Raw genomic sequence first — 10,270 nt, forward strand, 5'->3', positions numbered from 1 at the left:
AACATGGGAAAGACCAGCCTTGGCATATCTTTTTGATATATATAAATAATATAATTCTCATAATTCCACCTCTGCCTATGTGGTGTTTGGCAAAACATGCCCCTGTGCCTTTGTTTTTTAAAATGGTAATAATAGTACCACCTAATAGTATTTTTGTGAGGATGAAATGCTAATAAAAGACAAAACCTTTAAAAGAGTATTTGGCACATAGGATTTGATCAATAAATATTGCTTTATTTTTTTCATTAGGGATACACTTAGTACATTCATGTGAGAGGAAGGCCCTGTGGGTGTAAGGAATTTGTAAAAACCGTCTATTACCTTTCACTCCTTATTTAGATTGGGCTAATTAACGGGATAATATCCAGTAAAATAGATCAAATTTCCATTTATAAAGTCAGAACCTATCTCTGAAAATTAATGTGAGAAAGACCTCTAGATTTAATGGGTGTGAAGATTATGAGAGTAAAGGTTTTAAAGACTCAGGGATAGCTATAATGCTTTTCCTTTTATAACCCAAAAGCAGGTATGTCAGTCTGTTTTTTCTGCCCACAATTAATGATAAATTAGAAACTAACAGCCACTATCCATTTGGAAAAATTAAAAGAATAATGAACACTGTTATGTTCTATCTAGATTCAGCAATGGTTAATATGTTGTCACATTTGGTTTGCTTATACATGATATTTACATATTTTGCTGTAGTATTTGAGTATAAATTGTAGATACTGTAACACATCACATCTAAGAATAAAGGCTGCTTCCTACTTCATTGCTATATAACAATTGTCCAACCTGTATGTGCCCCAGGGCAGCTTTGAATGCAGTCCAACACAAATTTGTAAGCTTTCTTAAAACATGATGAGATTTTTTTGCGATTTTTTTAAAGCTCATCAGCCATCATTAGTATATTTTATGTGTGGCCCAAGATAATTCTTCTTCCAGAGTAGCCCAGGGAAGCCAAAAGATTTGACCCCCACCCCCCAGTAACTTCACACCTAAGGAGACTCGCAATAATTCCATAATCTGTAATATTCAGTGTGTGTTCATATTCTCAGTTGTGTTCATTCTTTTCACTTGTGTAAAGAATGCTTTTCATAGGTTATTTTTAAATTCAGGAACCAAATTCATGAATTACATCTGTGCATTGTTCGTATCTTTTAAAATAAGAATGGCCCTTCCCCCCAACAACTGTATTGCAACATTGACTTTTTAAGCACTCAGGATAGTTGTCTTATAGAATATCACATTCTGGAGTTTTCTCGTTTTCTCAAAGTATTTTTTAATGTGCTTCTTTATCCCCAGTATTTCCCATTATCTGGAATTTGGGATTAGAGACCCAATTAGGTACAGATTAAATATTTTGGCAAGAATACTTCATAGGAGAAAGTTTGTATTTTAATTTGTAACCCATTAGGTGGCATACAATGTCATTATACCACTATGGTATCCTTAGTTCATTCACTTGGTGTAGCAGAACATACATTCCAAAGATGGCCACACCAGTATATCCCATTCTGCATGTTCACCTTACAATGTGATACTGACACTCCCCAAGAGGTAGAGCTCATGGTCCTTCCTTTTGAATCTGGCCAGGCGGGCCTGTGTTTACGGCAGGAGTAACACTGTGATTTCCACGACTAAGTCACAAAAGGCAATACAACTTTTGCCTGACCCACTTGGGATGAAGCCCAGCCACCATGCTATGAAGATGCCAAGTAACTACACAGAAAAGCTAAGTAAAGCTGTCCTGATTACAGCTGTAGTTGAGGTAACAGCCAGCATCCAGCACCAAGCGTATGAGGGTACGAGCCTTCAGATGATTCTAACCCTTAACCTTCAAAAGTTGTCCTAGCTGGTGCTAAGTGGAGCTGAGAAAAGCTTTCCTCCATGAGCCTGCCCAAATTGCAGATTTATGTGTAAAATATTGTCTGTTTTAAGCCACTAAGTTTTGGAGTAGTTTGTTACACAGCGATAGGTAACTGAAATACTTGTTTCATATGGTAATCGCCAGGTTTCTCTGTTGTAAAGCTAAGTATTTCTTTTAATTTAATAAATGATCTGTAGAGTAGTACTTTGGCATTTCGGAAATGTAAAATCTACAATCATATAATGACACTAGATTAAAAAGAAAATGAAACCATAAAGGACAATTTAGAAATGAATGATGAGATCAGAATTTGTGAATGTGGTCAAACCTGTGCTCAGTGAAAAATCAATAACCTGTTAATGTATTCAGGAAACAAATATTGAGGGTCAGCGCTTTGTTTCTCCTGCTCACCACTCTACTCCCAGTGACTTAATACTGTCTCTTTAACATAGTAATCGCTTATAAAACTATTAAAATAATGAAGAAGCATTAAACTCAAGAAACTAAGGGAAAAATAAGTCAATATAAGAAAGAAGGAAGGATCATTAAAAGGAGTTAATGAATTTGAAAATAAAATAGACTTATTAAGGCTTTGTGAAAAAATATTAATGCTTGATTTTAGTACATCTGATCAAAGGAAAAAATTATGGCATTGTGAATGAGAATTAGATGTAAGTACAGATGGAGGAGATATTTTTTGTTTTATCAAAAATTTCGAGGCAATATCAAAATTTCACTAGCTCTTTGTACACTGATATTATAATCCTCATAATACAACAGACGAGGATAGTTCTTAAAAGACAAAAATGTAGGTGAGTATGAAGAAAGTAGAAATTCTAAACCATCAGCACATTCATTCAAAAACCTAGTAAAGCAATTAAGCAAAACAATTTCTTTACTTGGACTGTCCAGGGATAGATCTGTTCTAGTTTTCCAAATTAATGATGGGAAAGGAAGAGCTGATCCAGTCCAAATATCTTCAAGATCCATGTTCTCAGTTTTTCTTAGCTTTAAATGGCCAAAGTATGGCCTAGATTGGATATGATAATTTCCTCAATGCTTAACACTGAGCACAATTTTTCACATATTTGAAATCAAGGTGTATCTTACAATTTATGGCATCTGACAATACTTCCAACCAGGTGGCAGTCATCAAGCAGTTTTGTGAGAAGCCTTCCTGGTAAGAACACAAAAGCATCTGCACCAAAATATATAGATTTAATGGCATGTAGGGGTTTGCGTGAATATATACAGTTGAAATTCAATTCTTCCTTAAAAAGAATTGTAACTCATTTCTTTAAGACTACCATACTACCACTTTTCTCAACTTAAACTAATGTCCATTGTCAACCAAAATGTCTGTGATCTCATGGATCCATTATGGTTTGCAACTCCAGGTCCATTTTATGCCAATAAGACAGCCATAATATATCATTGTACAAGTCATTTACTATCTAGTTATATCATTGCTCAACATTTGCAAATTCTTTTTACAAATAACGCTAATTGGATGTAACAAAAAGCTGAGGATTTTGAGACATATATTAATGCAAAATTTTGTTAATGTATCAGTGGATTGTTCCTTCAAAGTACCAGTGCCTTAACACAACATACCTAAAAGAACATCTCTGGGATTAGTAGTACTTAATGGCACTTGAGAAATGGTTTGTGGGCACACAGCCTTGTGAAGTTTTGAATACTAAATCCCTTTTTTAAAAAAATGCTTATTATCAGGCTATCAAAAGATTTGAATCTTACAATAAAGAAAATTTGCTTAACTTTAGTGCATGATAAACTTTACTAAGGAAGTCTCATTCAGAATATCTAATATTTTGGGATGTGAACCCACACTGGAAATGCCATAACCAAAACACAGTGACCCTAAAGATAGAATATTCAGATCTTATGGCAAATGTTTAGCTATGCTGGGAAAGGAAAATGAATGGTGTATTTCTCTGCTGCTCACATATTCCTCTGCAATAAATTGCTGACCCAGTTTTGTTTTTATATACTCACTACTATACTAATGGGGATAGCTCAATTTTTTATTTGAACATACTATAATGAATTTAAACTTGTATTGATGAGTATTTATGTTTTAACAGGTTTTCATATTTCAAATATACTTCAATAAATATCCTTGTCTGTGATCATTGGTTTATGTGAACTAGAATTTCAGTAGCTGTATATACATGGAAGAACAATTGCTCATACATGATACACTCTTTCAGTTATGTTAGATAATGCTAAATCAATCATAGGTTCTATATACCCTACTAGATATTTCCAAATTGTTCTCTTAGATCCTGTGAACTGGTAAACTGAGTGTCCCTATAGCTTCAGTTTAGGTATGTTTTTGTATGTATTCCTAAATTTTGACTTAAGCCACTTTTCAAATGTATTTCTTGGCCTATCATCATTCCTTTACTTTGACTTTCATATACTTGGCTTTCTCCATTATTTTTGTCTTGTTTTTTTTCTTCCCTCTAATTGAATGTCATTCTGGATACTTTGCTATATTGATGCAGTATTTTCTGCCTACATGCATATAGTCTGACCATGCATTCTATTTTTATGAGACATTTTAAGATTTATAGGTTATCAGTTATGTAATCTTTGCAGATTACATAAATAAAATTTTATTTTCCAGTATTTATATTTAATTTTCTTATTGCAATAGCTAGAATCTTCAGAACACAGTTGAATATTATGGTAATAGGTATCTGTTTTTCCAAATTTAATGGAATATTTCCCAACATTTTTTTCTTTGGTCTTATGTTTCCTCAGAACCTACATTTAATCGTTTACTATAATATTCAGTCTTCATTTGGGGATAAATTCTCTGCTGACTTTAAATTTCCTTCAGTATATGTGGGGGTAGAGGGAGGATGCCTACTTTTTTTTTTTTTTTTTTTGAGACGGAGTTTCACTCTGTCGCCGGGGCTGGAGTGCAGTGGCCGGATCTCAGCTCACTGCAAGCTCCGCCTCCCAGGTTCCCGCCATTCTCCTGCCTCAGCCTCCCGAGTAGCTGGGACTACAGGCGCCCACCACCATGCCCGGCTAGTTTTTTGTATTTTTTAGTAGAGACGGGGTTTCACAGTGTTAGCCAGGATGGTCTCGATATCCTGACCTCGGGATCCGCCCGTCTCAGCCTCCCAAAGTGCTGGGATTACAGGCTTGAGCCACCGCGCCCGGCCGGATGCCTACTTTTGTAGTGATTGTTAATTTAAAAACTGCTGAATTTTGTCTAAGGACATTTTGTTATCTATTTTATGTTTTTCTCCTTAAATTTATTGATGTATTGATTTGTACTTATGACTTTCTTAAATTTTAAACATTTCTTGTAATATGCTATAATTTTTGTCATACTACTAGAGTTCATTTGGTGATATTTTAATTAGAACTTTTCCATCTATAGTCAAATGAGGCAGTATTATAGTTTCTTTTTCTCTTATTGATAAGACTTTAGAGTTGTAATCTATTCTTTAACACCTAGAAACAATTTGTCCTTAAAGTATTTACATTTTTGTATCTTGATATTGTATTTTATGACTTGCTAAATTCACTTAGCTTTAGCAGGGTTTATTTTTTTATAAATTACTTAGAATTTTCTATAAACATAATCAGGACATCTGTGAAGACAGTTCCTTTTAATTTATATTTCATTTATTTGCCATACTACACAGGCTAGGGCATTCTGTAGAGTGTTGAATGGAAATACTCAAAGCAAGGCTGGGCGTGGTGGCTCATGCCTGTAATCCCAACAACACTTTGGGAGGCTGAGGCAGTTGGATCACCTGAGGTTAGGAGTTCGAGACACGCCTCGCCAACATGGCGAAATCCCATCTCTACTAAAATACAAATATTAGCTGGGTGTGGTGGTGTACCTGTGATCCCAGATACTCGGAAGGCTGAGGCAGGAGACGAGCTTGAACCCTGGAGGTGGAGGATGCAGTGAGCCAACATCGTGCCACTGCACTCCAGCCTGGGGACAGAGCTAGACTCTGTCTAAAANAAACATAATCAGGACATCTGTGAAGACAGTTCCTTTTAATTTATATTTCATTTATTTGCCATACTACACAGGCTAGGGCATTCTGTAGAGTGTTGAATGGAAATACTCAAAGCAAGGCTGGGCGTGGTGGCTCATGCCTGTAATCCCAACAACACTTTGGGAGGCTGAGGCAGTTGGATCACCTGAGGTTAGGAGTTCGAGACACGCCTCGCCAACATGGCGAAATCCCATCTCTACTAAAAATACAAATATTAGCTGGGTGTGGTGGTGTACCTGTGATCCCAGATACTCGGAAGGCTGAGGCAGGAGACGAGCTTGAACCCTGGAGGTGGAGGATGCAGTGAGCCAACATCGTGCCACTGCACTCCAGCCTGGGGACAGAGCTAGACTCTGTCTAAAAAAAAAAAAAAAAAAAAAAAAAAAAATTATCAGAGCAGACATCCTTGAGTCTGACTTTAGTGAAAAAGCAGTTGATAATTTATCATAAAGTTCTATGTTAGCTGTTTATTTTCCCTAGATATTCTTTTTGTTTTTTTGACAAATCTTGGGTCAATTTGCCATTGAAGTCATCTGAATCAACCTCTTTGTGGAAAGGATTTTAATGGTAGTTTCAAGGACAATGGTAGTTTCAAGGAAAATTTCAACCAAAATGTTGAATTTTTCTATCACAGCAAACAATTGAAAATGAAATCAAAAAAATTTCATTGATAAAGAACATAAAATGCTTAGGAATATATTTAATAAAACACATGCAAGACTACTACCTAAAAATTACACAATTTTGTTGAGAGAAGCTAGGGAAGGCCTTAATAAATTGAAACATGCACCATAATCACAGATGAGAAGACCCAATGTTTAGAAGTCATTTCTCAAATTGATCTAGGGATTCAGTGGAATCCTGTCAGAATTTGTTCTGAGCACAGCAGTGAAGTGAGGATTGGAGGGTGCTGAACTTTGAGGTAGGTTCATTAGCTGTTGCAAAAGGCTGGTGATAGTCACTGTTGGAAGATGATAGAGGAGGAGAGAGAAGGGACTCAGTAAGCATGGCAGCACCTCATCTTGTGCATCCTTCTTGATAAGGAAAGAGAGTGTCATGAGAATGTCAGCTGCTTGCTCTGTGGAGAGGAAAGGAAGAATACAGGCAACCATTGTCTTCCCTTTTCGGATACACATGATCTGTACAAAGTGGTCATCACTAGGCCTCTCTTGTCCAGGCTATTTCCCCCTTAAGTTGTCATACATGCTACAAATTTTGTACTTTCGCTCATCCATTAGAGCAGGTCATTCTTCTAGACTTAGGAGGTAATGTCTTTCATAGTCCTGCACATCAAGGAGCAAACTGTAAGTTTTCTCAATTATGACAGGGGCTTTTCTCCTCTTGTTTTGTACTTGTTCTTCTTTTGTCTCATCATCCTCACTCCAAGATGATACAACAACATCAATCATTTTTTGGAGATTATTCACACTGGAAACAGTAAGCTTTCCCAAAGAGCCCTCAAATTGTACTGGCTTATAGGCATGCTCCAGTTCGGCCACCTGAGGGGTGATAACCTTGGTGCACTCCTTTTTAGGGCCATCACCTTGTATTTCTTCAGCAGCTGATGGTTTCTCCAGCTTTTCAAAGTAATTCTGGTAATAAAAATCATCCAGGTAGGGATCAGTGCTTTGCAGTTGCATCATCTGAATTTTAGTGGCCCAATCCTTTTCCTGCTGCAACATGATATTGGCATATAGATCCTTTCAGAGATGATCGTGATGACTGCTCCAGTGACTTCCTCTATCTCCTGCACCATCGAGATTCTGATGCTGATTTCTATTCTGTTGCTGTCTCTGATGCAAGAGTCAGTGGTGCTGTGGATGGAGGTAAGTTGTGTCCAGTCTAAGCACTGGGGCCTGAGATCTTAGGTTTTGCAAGTGAGGTCCTGGACTGTGGAGGTGGTGTTGCAGAGGGTGGAGCACTAAAGGCATGGAAGCCTGGTGCTGGGGGAAGCATCTGCCCAACTTGCCCTTGTAGCAACTTGGGATTCATAGCAGCAAGTGGACTACAAATCCAGGGACCCATACAAACTGGCTGGGAGACATCTGTCCAGGCTGTTGTTGTGCTCCTTCAAGAACCTGTGCTCTCTGAAGGGGGCTGAGAACAGGAGGAACACTAGGAGGAAAAGGGTGACCCAGGAGGGAAGAGTTCAGGACCCTGTAGAACTGATTTGGAGACATCCTCTCATCATAGGGACCAGGATAACACGGTGGCATTGGGGGCCAAACATGGACAGGCTTCGAATGCAGAATCTTCCAAATTGGCCTTCCTTTTCAGTTGCTGGTTTCAGGTGGAGGAAAGTCTATGGACTAGGACTGCATAGGCTCTGTGGGGCAAAGCCATCTGCTTAGGTGGGGTACCTATGGGAACAGTTCTAACAGGAGGACTGCCAATGATAGGTGAAGTTGACCATCTTAGTAATGCATATTCAGAAAGGTCCTGATCATTTTCTGGACCCTGGGGGGCCTCTGAGGCAAGGCATATTCTAATACAGACACTGTAGACATTTCCTGAGTGAGCAGTGGTCCTCAGATTTGCCTCAGAACTTCAGATCCATCCCAGATACTGGAATTCAGACTTCCTGGTTGGGGCTGTAAAACTGGCCTGGTCTGTGCTGCCCTCATAGCTGGATCTTCTAGTTCATTTTCAGTCACCATCTTACTGAGCCTTTCTGACAGATTCTCCTCATGGTCACCCAACAAGTCTATTTCTTCCCTTTCTCCGTTGCCTGTTGGTTCATTAACTGCCACTGGTAGCTTGTCTTCCAATTCAGCCAGGTGCTCGTGCTTCCTGCCAATCATCATCAACTGCACCTGACCCAAATGTATCATCACTGAATTGATCAATCTCTTCATCTTCTTCTCTCAGTCCCTGAAAGTAATCTTCATCTTCATCCAGAAGACAATCCTCCCAAGACTCATAGTGGAACATTCTTGGGGAGGTGGGGAGGGAGCAGGGAGGGGAGAGGGGAAGGGAGGGAAGAAGCACTGACTCCTCAGCCTCCTCCATGGCCAGGTCCTCCACCAGCTCACAACCCCTGGCCACCTATTTCTGTTTCTCATATTTGTTCCTATGAATTCTAGTTATTATCATGTATCATTTCCTTACTCCAATACAACTCTGCTGTCATTTACTTCCTTTATGCTGCTATTGTCAAATATATTACATTTCCATGTTATAGGCCCAACAGTATAATTATGTACATATTGTATTATACAATTGCCTTTTAAATTTATTAAGAGAAAAGAAATGTGCATTTTTGCTGCCTTTTGTATATTATAAATATTTTCTTTTTAAAAATGTGGTTTTGAATTTCCATGTGGATTTACTTGCTTTGTTTGAATAACCTTTACAATTTCTTATATGGTAGGTCTGGGAAGGGCTTTATTTCATCTTAATTTTTTTTTTTTTTTTTTTTTTTGAGACGGAGTCTCGCTCTGCCACCCAGGCTGGAGTGCAGTGGCCGGATCTCAGCTCACTGCAAGCTCTGCCTCCCGGGTTTACGCCATTCTCCTGCCTCAGCCTCCCGAGTAGCTGGGACTACAGGCGCCCGCCACGTCGCCCGGCTAATCTTCATTTTTGAAAGACAGTATGTTACTGCTTGACAGAGCTTTTGTCCTTTGAGTACTTTGAATATATCATCCCACTGCCTTCATCTCCTCCATTGCTTTGGATAAGAAGTCAGTCGTCAATTGATTGGTGTTCCATTGTTAAGTGACCCATCATTTTTCTCTTATACTTTTCAACATTTTCTTTCACTTTTAGCACTTTTACTATGATGGGTCTGTTCATGGATATCTTTGCATTCATTCTGATTACAGTTTGTTGAGATGCTTGTGGGTATTAATTAATGTTTATTCAACAAATTATGGATGTATTTAGCCATTATTATTATTATTATTTTTTTTTTTTTGAGATAGAGTCTCGCTCTGTCACCCAGGCTGGAGTGCAGTGACTGGATCTCAGCTCACTGCAAGCTCCGCCTCCCAGGTTTACACCATTCTCTCGCCTCAGCCTCCTAACTGGGACTACAGGCGCCCGCCACCACACCCGGCTAGTTTTTTGTATTTTTTTAGTAGAGACAGGGTTTCACCGTGTTAGCCAGGATGGTCTCGATCTCCTGACCTCGTGATCCGCCCGTCTCGACCTCCCAAAGTGCTGGGATTACAGGCTTGAACCACCGTGCCCGGCAATTTAGCCATTATTTCTTGGAATATTTTTGTGCTCATTTCTCTTTCTCCTTTCCTTCTGGTATTCTCATTACATGTATATTGGTGCACTTAAAAGTGTCTTATATTTCTTTTTTTTTTTTTTTTTTGAGACAGAGTCTCGCTCTGTCACCCAGGCT

General features: G+C 38.5%; 1 pseudogene across 1 annotated transcript; it reads right to left on the minus strand.

Moving 5' to 3' along the window:
• Positions 1–6,570: 6,570 nt before the first annotated feature.
• LOC108539061 (protein PAT1 homolog 1-like) lies at positions 6,571–9,335 on the minus strand (annotated as a pseudogene). Its single transcript, XR_001888264.1, has 2 exons — positions 8,239–9,335; positions 6,571–8,174 (listed from the first exon to the last, which is right to left on the minus strand). The product of XR_001888264.1 is annotated as a protein PAT1 homolog 1-like (transcript).
• Between the last annotated feature and the right edge of the window lie 935 nt (positions 9,336–10,270).

The sequence above is a fragment of the Rhinopithecus bieti genome, unplaced genomic scaffold (genome assembly GCF_001698545.2).
Source record: "Rhinopithecus bieti isolate Rb0 unplaced genomic scaffold, ASM169854v2 scaffold_15776, whole genome shotgun sequence".
NCBI classification, from domain to species: Eukaryota; Metazoa; Chordata; class Mammalia; order Primates; family Cercopithecidae; genus Rhinopithecus; species Rhinopithecus bieti.